At 44.5% G+C, this 12,662-nt stretch overlaps 1 protein-coding gene across 1 annotated transcript in view; it reads right to left on the reverse strand.

Annotated features, from left to right (window-relative positions):
• The window catches only part of ADAMTSL3 (ADAMTS like 3), a 282,288-nt gene that overhangs the window by 105,189 nt on the left and 164,437 nt on the right, over window positions 1-12,662 (reverse strand). The window lies entirely within an intron of this gene.

Here is a 12,662-nt window from a genome sequence, read left to right on the forward strand (position 1 = left end):
ATTAAAACTAGGGGGCGCCTGGGTGGCTCAGCTGGTTAAGTGTCTGACTCTTGATTTCGGCTCAGGTCATGATCTCAGGGTCATGAGATCGAGTCCCGCATCTGGCTGCAGACTTAGCTTAGTCTACTTCTCTCTCTCTATCTCTCCCTCTGCCCCTCCTGGCACACTGTCTTTCTCTCTCTCTCTCAAATAAATAAATCTTTAAAAACATATATAATTAGACTTTTTTAAATTTGGTAATAAAGAAATTCCACAGTGAAAATTTCTAATCTGATTTCTTTTATAATATGGAGATTTTTCACCAATATTTATTCATCTAATCTTTATCAGGCTTATCCCTTAACTGGCAGGGTTTTATTCAACCCTCAATATTTAGGAGCTAAGCTACAGAACAACAAATGTTTTCGGCAGAGTAGATGAAGCTTACGTATTCTTTTCTATTTACATAAATACACTGAACATCTTCTTGAAAATACCTTAGGTATTCCACAATCTAGCTGAATAAAGTGTTTATTTCTGATCCTGAATTATTATCCACTGAATCAGAGGTTGTCCACCTACAGCCTACAGGTCAATTCTAGCCCATCTATTTCTCTACAGCCTACTAGCTAAGAATGATTTTGATGGTTTTAAATGGATGGTGTGGGGTGGGAAAGAAGGATAACATTTTTGTGAATGGCACAAATTCTGCTTGCTTTTGTGTTACATGGTGGGGCTGGGTATCTGCAACAGAGACTGTTTGGCCAGCAAAGCCTAAAATATTTAATGTCCGGGCCTTTGCAGAAGATGTTTGCTGATTCCTGCCCTGAATTTAAAAGCATAGATTCAGGAGGGACACAGGTATTTAAGATATCCTGAAGCAACACTTAGATAATGAGACACTCCCAAGCGCTAGACAAGGAAGAGCTCAGTAATAGAATAAGTCTGGGGACTGTGGCTGCAGTCCCGTTAAGTGGGTTAATTTACTGCAAAACTCTCCCGAAGACTATGATATATGAACGCATACCAGGAATGCTATGAGGGAATATGGTGTGCATCATTTCCTACGCTTACATGGACACAGACCCCTATGCACAGGGTAATGTACTAAGTCACTTCAGAAAATGATTAAGATGTAGTTCCAAGGCTTAATGTTCAAAATCTCAGAAAGATAGGATAATAAGGGTCTCTCCAAGTCCTCCAACCTTCTCTCCACGGACAAGACATCATCACAGTTGTCCAAAACAGTACATTCCACTCAGCAGAATGAAACACCGTTGCTATGCATGAGCCCAGGAAAGAACTACCAGTAAACCCCCCAAATTTTGTTTATTGTGTTGAAAACTGTTAGCAGAAAACTCCTTCTCTCCCCCCTCTCTTAGCCCTCCTAGGCCAGGAGGGGGCTTGCCCGACTTCCCAGGATGGAGGAGTTACTGAAATAATATTTGCACAATGCTCTTTTCTTCCCTTGATGTTTTCCCCAGTAGACTAGAAAGCATCCAACTCTTGATTTCAGCTCAGGTCATGATCTCAGGGTTGTGGGATCAAGCCCCGAGTTGGGCTCTGTGCGGGGTGTGGAGCCTGCTTAAGATTCTCCCTCTCCCTCTGCCCTTCCCCTAAAATAAATAAATAAATCTTTAAAAAAAATTTAAGACAAGGAATCCATACAATGTAATAATATGAGGTCAATTAAAAGAAGGAGGTGGGTATGGGGCACCTGGATGGCTTAGTCGGTTGAGCGTCCGACTCTTGGTCTCAGCTCAGGTCATGATCTCAGGGTCGTGAGATCAAGGCCCGCATCGGGCTCCACACTCAACAGGGAGTCTGCTTGAGATTCTCTCTCTCCCTCTCCCTCTGTCCCTACAAGCCTGCTTGTGCTCTCTCTCCACTCTCTCTCTCTCTCTAACATAAAGTATTTTTTTAAGGGTGTGGGTCTATATTAATTGAGCAGGAATAGCTCCTCTTAGAGACAGTTAAATGAAGTAAGTATGGGGTAGTTCATATACTATGATCTTTTGTCTAAATACACACAGGTATACATATGCATATGTAGTGTATATATTATATAATTGTATATCTATAACACATACGTCTACATATGTTGATTTCCTGTATGATTCCTCTTTTCTGGAAGCGATTCCACATGTCAGGGTCTAGAGTGTAAAGGGGGGGCTTCCACTTCTTATTTGTAGCTTGAAAGGTTTGAATTTTCTAACCTTGTGTGTACTGTGCTTTTATGGTCACTACTTTTCTCCTCTCCTTTCTCCTTAGAAATAAAAACTTAAAATTTGGGATTTTGCTTTAATGAGAAGTAGGTTTTTTTCATTCAGGCTGGACTCCTGGGTCTCCTGGGATCCAGAACCCTGACAGAATACGGGGCAGCAGAGAGGGCTCACCTCATTTCCCAACAAGGCAAAAGGTGGTTGCGTTCAGTGCTTTCTTAAGGCAACTGGGATGTTTCAAGTTGGTTTTCAGAGGTCCTTTTAAGGGTCCTCTTAAAAATCAGATCTGAGAGCTGTCCAGATTAGCCATGAGTGATTTCAGAGGGGAAAAAAAAAAAGCTATGGTAACTCAAACTTTAGGCATAAACTAGCATGATTTTCTTCTGTGGATTTAAAAAATTTTTTTAATTTATTATTGTTTATTTATTTATTTATTCTTAAAGATTTGATTTGTTTACTTGATAGAGAGAGAGAGAACACAAGCAGGGTAAGGGGCAGCAGAAGAGGGAGAAGCAGGCTCCCCGGTGAGCAGGGGCTCATCCCAGGACCCTGAGAACACGACCTGAGCCGAAATCAGATGCTTAACTGACTGAGCCACCCAGGGGCTCCTATTATTGTTTAAACAAAAGATATTACAGTGTTCATACAGTTCTGAGTCTTGTTTTGTTTTTCCGTCACAGAAAAAAATGTTTAAGGATAAAAAAAGGAACAGAGCCGCATGAAAACATCTGAAGCATCACGTCTGCACAAAACACAACCAGAGAAACAGAGCACGTTCCCTACGTCTGCGCTCGGCAGCAGAACTTAGAATAGCACTTCCCTACCATGAGAGTTTAGACACGAGATGATAAAACGACAGAATAAAATGGGAAACTATGGAGCTGAAGATATAAACTGTGAAGCTTAAGGACATGGTTCCAAGTCTCATCAGGAATTCAGAACCTGGAAAACACAGAAGAATCAAGGCTGACGATCAGATTGATGACACAGGCAGGACTTGACAGTGCTGAGAGAGAGAGAGAGAGAGAGAAGCTTCTGGAGCAATCGGAGGGGTGGAGGGGAAGGACAGGCTGCAAAGAGGACTGTCTGGGGTGATGGAAGTGTTCAGTGTCACGCCCAAGGCTGTGGCTGTAGCGCTGTTTCCACCTTTTAAAGCTCATCCTTTAAATAGACCCAGTTTGCTGTATGTAAATCACACCTCTCCAAAACGGACTTTTTAATTTTTTAGTTTTTATTTTTTTAAAGATTTATTTATTTATTTGAGAGAGAGAGAGCATGAGCGCGGAAAGGGGCAGAAGGAGAGGGAGAGAATCTCAAGCAGACTCTGCACTGAGTGTGGAGCAGGACTTGGGACTCGATCTCACAACCCTGAGATCATGACCTGAGCCAAAATCAAGAGTCAGACACTTAACCGACTGAGCCACCCAGATGCCCCCAAAATGGACTTTTCAAAATGGCAGTTTTTAGAGACAAAATGAGAGAGAATCTAAAGAATCTGATACTGGGCGCCTGGGTGGCTCAGATGGTTAAGCGTCTGCCTTCGGCTCAGGTCATGATCTCAGGGTCCTGGGATCGAGTCCCGCATCAGGTTCCCTGCTCAGTGCAGAGCCTGCTTCTCCCTCTCCCTCTCCCTCTGCCACTCCCTCTGCTTGTGCTCTTCTGTCTATCTCTCTGTCAAATAAATAAATAAAATCTTTAAAAAAAAAAAAAAAAAGAATCTGATAACTAAAGTTACCTGGATTCTTCAAGTAGAGGTTCCAACCCATGAGAAACAGAAAAAGTGTTCAGAAATAAAATATGTAAAAAGAGATTAAAAACTGCCTAAAACACAGCTTGGAAAGGCACACTGTCTTCCAGGAAAAAAGTGATAAAGAATGATTAACATAAGAATGTAGCAGGAGGGGAAGAATGAAGGGGGGGAAATCGGAGGGGGAGAAGAACCATGAGAGATGATGGACTCTGAAAAACAAACTGAGGGTTCTAGAGGGGAGGGGGGTGGGAGGATGGGTTAGCCTGGTGATGGGTATTGAGGAGGGCACGTTCTGCATGGAACACTGGGTGTTATGCACAAACAATGAATCATGGAACACATCTAAACCTAATGATGTAATGTATGATGTAATGTATGGGGATTAACATAACAATAAAAAATTTAAAAAAAAAGAATGATTAACATAAAAACCTAGAATTTTAGGCAGAATAATGGCCACCCCAAAGACGCTCACACCCTAGTCCCCAGAATTTATCAATATGTTGTATTGCATGACAAAAGAAATTTTGCAGATGTGGTTAAGGTTATGGACCTCAAGATAAGGAGACTGTCCTAGCAGGATAATCTAATCACACGAGGCCTTAAAAACAGAGAAGCCTCTCTGGCTGGAGTCTGAGAGATGCAGGAAAAGAGCAAGAGAGATTCAGAGCGTGAAGGGCACTCAACCCGCCATTGCTGGCTCAGAAATGGAAGGGGCCAGGAGCCAAGGAACGCAGGCTGCCTCTGGAAGTTGCGAACAACTCCCGGAGCCAGCAAGGAAGTGGAGGTTTCAATTCCACGACTGCACGGAACTGAATTCTGCCAACTACCCGAGTGAGCCTGGAAGCACATCCTCCCCCAGGGGCCCCAGAGAGGCGCTCAGGCTCTTGATTTTGGCTTGGCGGGACCCAGTGCAGGGCAACCGGCACAATCTGTTGGGCTCCTCACCTCCTGAACCGAGCTGGCAAATATGTATTAAACCACTCGGTTTGCAGTGAATTTTCACAGCAGCCAAAGCAATTTAAAAGGTTTGAATTTTCTAACCTGGCTAAAACTTTTTTTAAAAAAATCAGGAACTTTGAAATAGGTTGGTAATAAAGCAAGCTATGTCAACACACTCATTTTAAAGATGGAGACATCAATAGAAATGGGATGTTTAGGGACACCTGAGTGGCTCAGTCAGTTAACTGTCTGCCTTCAGCTCAGGTCATGGTCCCGGGGTCCTGGGATCAAGCCCCACATTGGGCTCTCAGCTCATCGGGGAGTCTGCTTCTCTCTCTCTCTCTCTCCCCTTCCCCCTGGTTGTGCTCACAGTCTCTCTCTCTCTCTCTCTTATATATCTTTAATATATCTTTATATATCTTTAATATATTATAAATAAATGAAATCTGAAGTATAAGGAATAACAAAATAGGGTAGGAAAAGGTAAAAGACCGGTATAAATTTTTGGAAAGAAGAGATGAAGTTATTCTTTGATGATGACTTGATAACTATGGGAAACAGTAAAGTCAATTGAAGATTTTTAGAAAAAAAAAATCAGAGTTCAATAAAATAGTCCCTACCTATCTATCCTAAAATTACCACGTTTCCCAGAATTCAGCCAACACTTGCCATGCTAAGAACAGTACATGTATTATTTGAATATAATTTTCACAACCTTTTGAACAAGTACTGTTTTTTCCCAACTTTACAGATGAAAAAAGAACTGAAGCTTAAAACACGTAAGAAAATTGAGTTGGTGAATAAAAACTCTGTAAGAAAGTGCAGGCCACTTGATTAAAACCACAAAATACGGAAGGAGGTTCTAACCGCAGAGACTGGAATAACCGGCGAGAACAGCACATGCCTCCGAATGGAAAGACTCCAAGTTGTAAAATGTTTGTTTCTCCGCCCCCTTAATTATTTTAGCAAATGAATGCGGTTCTGATCCAATTTTGGGGAGGCTGGAAACAGACAAGACAACTCTCAAGTTGTTATGGGAGGTTAGGTGAGGACAGTCAGGAGCATGTTTAAAAGGAATTAACAATTACACTGCCCATGCACAGCCTGAGAGAAAAAAGGACTAAAAAGTTACAGTAACTCCAATACTATGGGACTGGCAATGGGGTACCCCGTTTGAACAGTGAAGGCCCTGTGAAATCAGAGTGGGCAGGACAAATTATTGTCGGATAGTGCTGGGCAATTCGTCAATTATTGGGGAGAGACACCACATATCACATTCCCCATGGATCAAAGTTACATGTACCCCATGAAAACATGAAAAGTATAGTATACTTACAGTTGACCCTTGAACCGCTCGGGGTTTTGGGGCACTGACCCCCTCCTCACTCCCTGCCCACGGTCAGAAATCCACGTATAACTTCTGACTCCCCAAACTCATAACCAACAGCCTACTGTTGCCTTACCCATGACGTACGCAGTCTTCACACCTGTTTTATATGTTATACCTATGACATACTGTGTTCTTACAATAAAGTAAGCTGGAGAGAAGAAATGTTACTAAGAAAATCATAAGGAAGAGAGAATACATTTATGGTGCCACACTGCAAAAATCCACGTGTAACTGGACCCACCGCAGGTCAAACCCGTGTTGCTCAAGAGTCAACTGTATTAGAAAACAGCATTTTTTTTTTAAAAAAAAGGTCATTTCCCCATTTTGATGAATGTGTGGGAAAGAGGGTGGGCTCCAGGACTGCCATGGACAGGCAAACACATACTGACTTTCTGGAATGAAATTTGACCACAGAAATTCAATGCCTTTGATGTGCTTATCTTCTGTCCCAGAAATTCCACCCCAGCAGATATGTCCTATCTAGAGAGAGATGTGCAATTTGAGATTGGCTGCAGTTTTTGTTTTGTTTTTTTTTTATCATAGTGAATGATCAGCAACAAGTTGCAGAGAGCCAGAAAGATCTTTCTAAAATGTAATCATGATGACATCACTTGTTAAAACCCTCCCACTGCCTCCACATGAAGTCCAAGCTCCTTAGTGAACTATGAAGACCTCCAAGACGTGCTTTTGTTTCCAGCTACATCCTTGCTGCCTCGAGCTCTAGCCTCCAGGCCCCTCTCCGCACTCAGTACATCAGCAGCCAGGCATGGCCCCGTGGACCAGTTGGCTGGCATGCAATCCCAAATACTTGACATGTTGCTCGCCTGACACCCGTGTACATCTCAGGACCTTAGTTCATGCACCATCTCTCCCAAGAAGCTATCCCTGACCCCTAAACCTCACAGTACAGTAATATAACCACTAAATTCTCTGTCTACCTTATTAGACCAACCTAAGGATGGGCAAAGCTTGAATTTAAGTCACTTAACATTAAACTGGAGCTCCTTCTAGAATCACATGCCAGAGAATCACTGTCCACCACTTAACAGCTCTGAAATGCTGGACAATGCCCTAATCTTTCTGTGCCTTGGTGTCCTCACCTCTAAAGTGAGGTTGATGATAACACCTCCTCATGGGGTGTTGGAATCAAATTGTTGGAATTAAATGAGTCAATCCACATAGACCCCGGCACAAATGAAATCCTCAATATTAGCTGTTAGGACCATCGTGAGAAAAACAGATGTCTAGAAGAAGACATGATTTGGTTTTAGCAAATACAGCTTCCAAAAATGGAGAAGCTAAAATAGCAGGGAAGAAAACATCCAAAGTGCTCTAACCCTGTCCTGTTTCCTTGGTTTTCACATATGAAAAATGGGAAAAGGGCAACACAGCTGTAGAAAGATCTCGCACCCCAAAGAATCGAGGACGTCTCCAGGGAAGATCTTTTAAAACAACGATGCACCGTATCAACCGTCAACACATTCCACAGCTGGAAGCTTTGAAAGGTCAACATTGCAGTTCTCTTGGCATAGCTTTATAAGCTATAATTTTTATTTTCCTAATTAAAAAAAAAAAAAAGCTTTTGAACATCCACTCCCTGTGTAAATTCAGAGCTCAGGCCATGGTAAACCGCAGAGGCAGAAATATTTATCTTCTCCAGGCAGGTTTGGCAGGCTTTCCTCGAGGGATCTGAAATATAGCTACGTTCCCCCTTGTCCGTCATTGTCAACAAGCAAGCATCCCCAAACCACAAAAGACAGCGGTTATAGAAGGATGAACTGGAAGCTGAGGTATGTTGCGGTTTTGTTTGGAAATCGAGGGAATGAATAGAGTCAGAAGTGGTGGGAGGAAACTATAAACTTCACACTAGGCAGCCAGGAACAGGCCAGCATCCGCCAGCAGCGTGAATTATAAAGGAAAATTGCATAGAGACCACAGAGGGAGAGGGGGAGGGAAGAAGCAGGGAGGAGGCAGCCCCAAGGGCCGGGAACAGGTGCAGGGGGCTCAGTCTCCCATGCTGGAGAGAAAGGGGTGGTGTCTTCCAGGAGGAAAGGGCGTATTGGCTTTGCTCGGGGATTAAGGGGAGGAGGAAACCATCAGCAAAGGGAGGTGGGCTGACAGAAAGAGCAGGTTTGGAATGAATACAGGGCCTGAACCCACTGCAGCTCACATGATACTGCCCCTTCCAATTCAATACAATGAACAGGATTTTCAGACTGTGAAAGGGACCCTACAGACGGCCCGATCCAGTGGTTCCCAAACTTGGATGCACCTTCCCAAGTCACCTGGGGTACTTGCTAAAAATGCTGGTGACAAATTCCTAGAGATGGAAAGCAGAAGGGGGGGCAGGGGGCTGGGGGAGGGGCAGGGGCACTGGGGAGCTAGTGCTTCGTGGGGACAGAGTCTCTGCTGGGGAAGATGAAGCAGCTCCGGAGGGGGGCGGTGCTGACTGCACAACCAGGTCAGTGCACTTAATGCCACGAAACCGTAAAAATGGTTAAAGATGGTTAAAACGGTCATTTTTGAAAGTGCAGCACAGCGGACGTACGACAGTCTATCAGTCTCGGGTGCACGCCAGGGCAAGCCGGCAGTTCTAGACATTACGAAATGATCCCCACCAGGTGTGTCGTCACCATCTGTCACCACGCAAAGTGATGAAATACTGACGGTAGTCCCTACGCTGCACTTTTCATCCCGGATTTATTTATTTTATAACTGGAAGCCTGTACCTCTTCATCCCCCTTCACCTATTCTGTTATGGATATTTTACCACAAAACAATAAACAAATAAAAGGTATCCGGCAGAGCCAAAAAAAAAAAAAAATGCTACAGACAAAGCACCCCCTCCCCCATCCACCCAGAGTCTGCCCCGTGGGGCCCAGAGATCTGCATTTCAGGAGGGCCGCAGGTGATTCTGATGGAAGTGATTTGAAGACCAGACTTTAAAATGGTATTGTGGTTATTAAAGAAGAAGGAGGAGGAGGAGGAAGGAGGGAGGGGAGGAGGGAGGAGGAGGAAGGACGGAGGGAAGGACGGAGGAGGAGGAGGAGGAGGAGAAGAAGAAGAAGAAGAAGAAGAAGAAGAAGAAGAAGAAGAAGAAGAAGAAGAAGAAGAAGAAGAAGAAGAAGAAGAAAAATAGAAGAAGTAGTCCTTCTTCTTTAGAGACACATCCTGCAAGGTTTACAGATGAAATGCTACGCTGTCTGGAGTCTGGCTTCCGTGTTGGTGGCAGAGACGGAACGCGAGCGACCTGCTAACTGACGACTACTGAAGCCGGATGATGGACACATGGGGGTTCATTATACTGTCCTCTCCCCTTTTATATAAGCTTGAAATTTTCTGTAACAAAAAAAGCTTTTAAAAAAAAAAAAAAAAGCCTTCGCCAGGTGGCCCCCCTTCCCAACAGAGAAGGGAGCGTGACCGAAAGGCTGGTGGGACGAGCAAGGCTCGGGGCGGAAGGGCAGAGCATAAGGAGCACCGCCGGGGGTATGGCAACAGCCTTGTGTGGGGACACGCGGCAGCTGCACGCGCTGAGCACAGCACAGTGTAGAAACTTGTAGAATCACTGTGTCGTACACCTGCAACCAAAGTGACATTGCGTCAGCACTCCTCGGATAAAAACATTATTAATGGGGGGCGTGGGGGTGAGTGGCAGCCTCCTGTCGGTAAGACACAACCAGCAGTTTACTGCAGCTGCAGCGTCCCACTCAAGGCAAAGCAAGGAAGTGCTCAGGGAGGACGCTGGGAGCCCTGAAGGGTGATGCCCCCCGTGAAGTCTGGTTGGCCTTGGGGATGAGTGCAAATCTCTGGGTGATGGGGAACCATATTCTCAATGTTGGAAAGAAAGACCCAGATTTGTGCCTTAGCTAGACTTGTCCAGGAGCTGTGGGATGGGTGGGTTGGAGGGGACTGAGTGGGAAGCGAATCCGAAGGCTGTTTCTAGTATCCCGGGAAGTGAGCTCAGGACCTGGACAGGATGGTAGTAGGAACAGAGCAAAGGGGCTGGAATGGAGACAGATTTTAGTGGATATGATTGGCATGACCAGTAGTTAACTACATATAAGGGAAGAATGAGAGAGAGGCAAGAATGACCCCAGACTTGTGGTTTGGGGAACTGGACAGCAACCCCATTAACCAAGAGAGGACATACGGGGGGAGTTGCAGTTATAATCTAGTTGTGTTCTGGGGACAGAAGATCCAAGTAGGATGCATCGTTCTAGACTGAGAACTCTATAACCTTCCTTGCATGACAACTACACACTCCCTTCAGCTGTCTCAAATCTCCTTCTTTCCACGGGTTCCTTCCCTTACAGAATCACAGGAGATCAGAGCGGGGAGAAGTTTCTGGCAGTATTGAGCTTAACACCCTTCCTGTACAGTTGGGAGGTATAGACATGTTAACTGACTTGTCTATAACTCTTATTATTTTTTAATATATTTAAGGCCATCCTGGGGCACCTGGGTGGCTCACTTGGTTAAGCGACTGCCTTGGGCTCAGGTCATGATCCCAAGGTCCTGAGATTGGGCCCCACTTTGGGCTCCCTGCTCAGCAGGGGACCTGTTTCTCCCTCACCCTCTGCCACTCTCCTGCTCTCTCTCTGCCAAATAAATAAATAAAATCTTTTTAAAAATATGTATATCGGGGCGCCTGGGTGGCTCAGTTGGTTAGGCGACTGCCTTCGGCTCAGGTCATGATCCTGGAGTCCCAGGATCGAGTCCCACATCGGGCTCCCTGCTCAGCAGGGAGTCTGCTTCTCCCTCTGACCCTCCCCCCTCTCATGTGCTCTCTCTCTCTCTCTCTCTCTCATTCTCTCTCTCAAATAAATAAATAAAATCTTTAAAAAAAAATATGTATATATTTAAGGCCATCCTAACTTCATATAAAAAACAATAACAAAAATCAAACATCCATAAAACCACTTCTTTCCATCAACTTCCCTACTAATCTGTACTCCTTTTTCAGTACTCAAATACCCACCTCCTTCTAATTGGGAATTCATGTCTTAAATCTCTGATGTTTACATCTCTACCCTTGGAATGATACTACTCTACAATTAACTGGAAAAGACTCTCTTGCCCATCTAGATAGCGTTTTCTCCGTCTGCGTCGTTTTTCCTTGACTTTCTAAGAGATCTGCACCCCTCCTTAAACTCTTTACTGCCTTGGTCTTTCCAACCATGGTCCTTCCTTGGGTCTCCTCCTCCCTCGGCTCACTACTCCTTCTCCTGCATCACCCACTTCTTGCAACATCCCCCCCTCCTCTAGATCACCAAGCTACTGTCATGAGCCCAGAACCCCTCTCTCTTTAGTCAGTTACTCTGGGGTCATTCACCTCACAGCATCTACAGTTTCTTCTGGGTTCACTTCCAAGCCTACCACTAGTGCATGTGGAAAAGTTCTGCACATGTCCTAAGGGGGGGTATGCCAATTCTCTTGGCCTGTATCACCAGAGGCATGGTGCCTTCTCAAAGAGGAGTAATTCACATTCCCCTGGGGCTCACTGGGCTGGACTCCAGTTGGAAGGGACATTGACAAATGAGCATGTTCTGAAACCAGCAATGAGGTTGGTAAGGGATCTAAAAACAACACATGAAAACCACTGGAAAAGGCTAAGAGTGATGAGCTTGGGAAAGACCACACTCTTGGGACCAGCTTTCTTTAAATTTGTGAAAACCTGTCACATGGGATGAGGCATAGACATGGGTTTTTTGTTTTTTTCTCTTTCAGACAGCAGAAATTTGAAGGAGGTGTATTTAGCTTAACCAGAGAAAAATCCTGCATATAACTCAGGTTGTTCAACAGAAGAATGAGCTGCCTCGATGCAGGGAGCTCTGCATGTCACTGAAGGTGTTGACAAAGAAATGCCTGCTCTGAGTGGGAGACTGGCCATATTACCTTATTACTTTTGAGATCCCTTTTCCTACAACACTCTGTGAATGCTCTCTTGGTAAATAGCCTGTCAGCACCACAGACTTGACGTGTCTGACAGGGAATCGGCTGTCCTGTCCAATTACTTGAGTCTGTCATTGGTGCTGTCATTCTTCTAGACTCCTGGATGAAAAATCTCAGAGCACCTTTGATTCCTTGCTCTCTTTAGGTCCCTATCCCTCTGCATCCAGAGGTTTCTTTGATTTGCTCTTGATTCTCAATTTCCACTGACACCATTACACTCTGGATTTGCCAAATCACATGTGGATAGAAGTCACTGGATTTTTGAGTTGGAATGGACCCTGGAGAGGTCAAGTCCAACGTGCTTCATTTATAGGATGAGACACAGAAAAATTAAAGACTTGTCTAAGGTCACATAATTAAAAGTGGTGGTTCTAGGCTCCAAGATACGTAGCGCCATATTCTTTCTATTGCTCATGCCATAGCAGCT

This window comes from Phoca vitulina, unplaced genomic scaffold (assembly GCF_004348235.1).
Source record: "Phoca vitulina isolate PV1807 unplaced genomic scaffold, GSC_HSeal_1.0 scaffold65, whole genome shotgun sequence".
Lineage (NCBI taxonomy): Eukaryota > Metazoa > Chordata > Mammalia > Carnivora > Phocidae > Phoca > Phoca vitulina.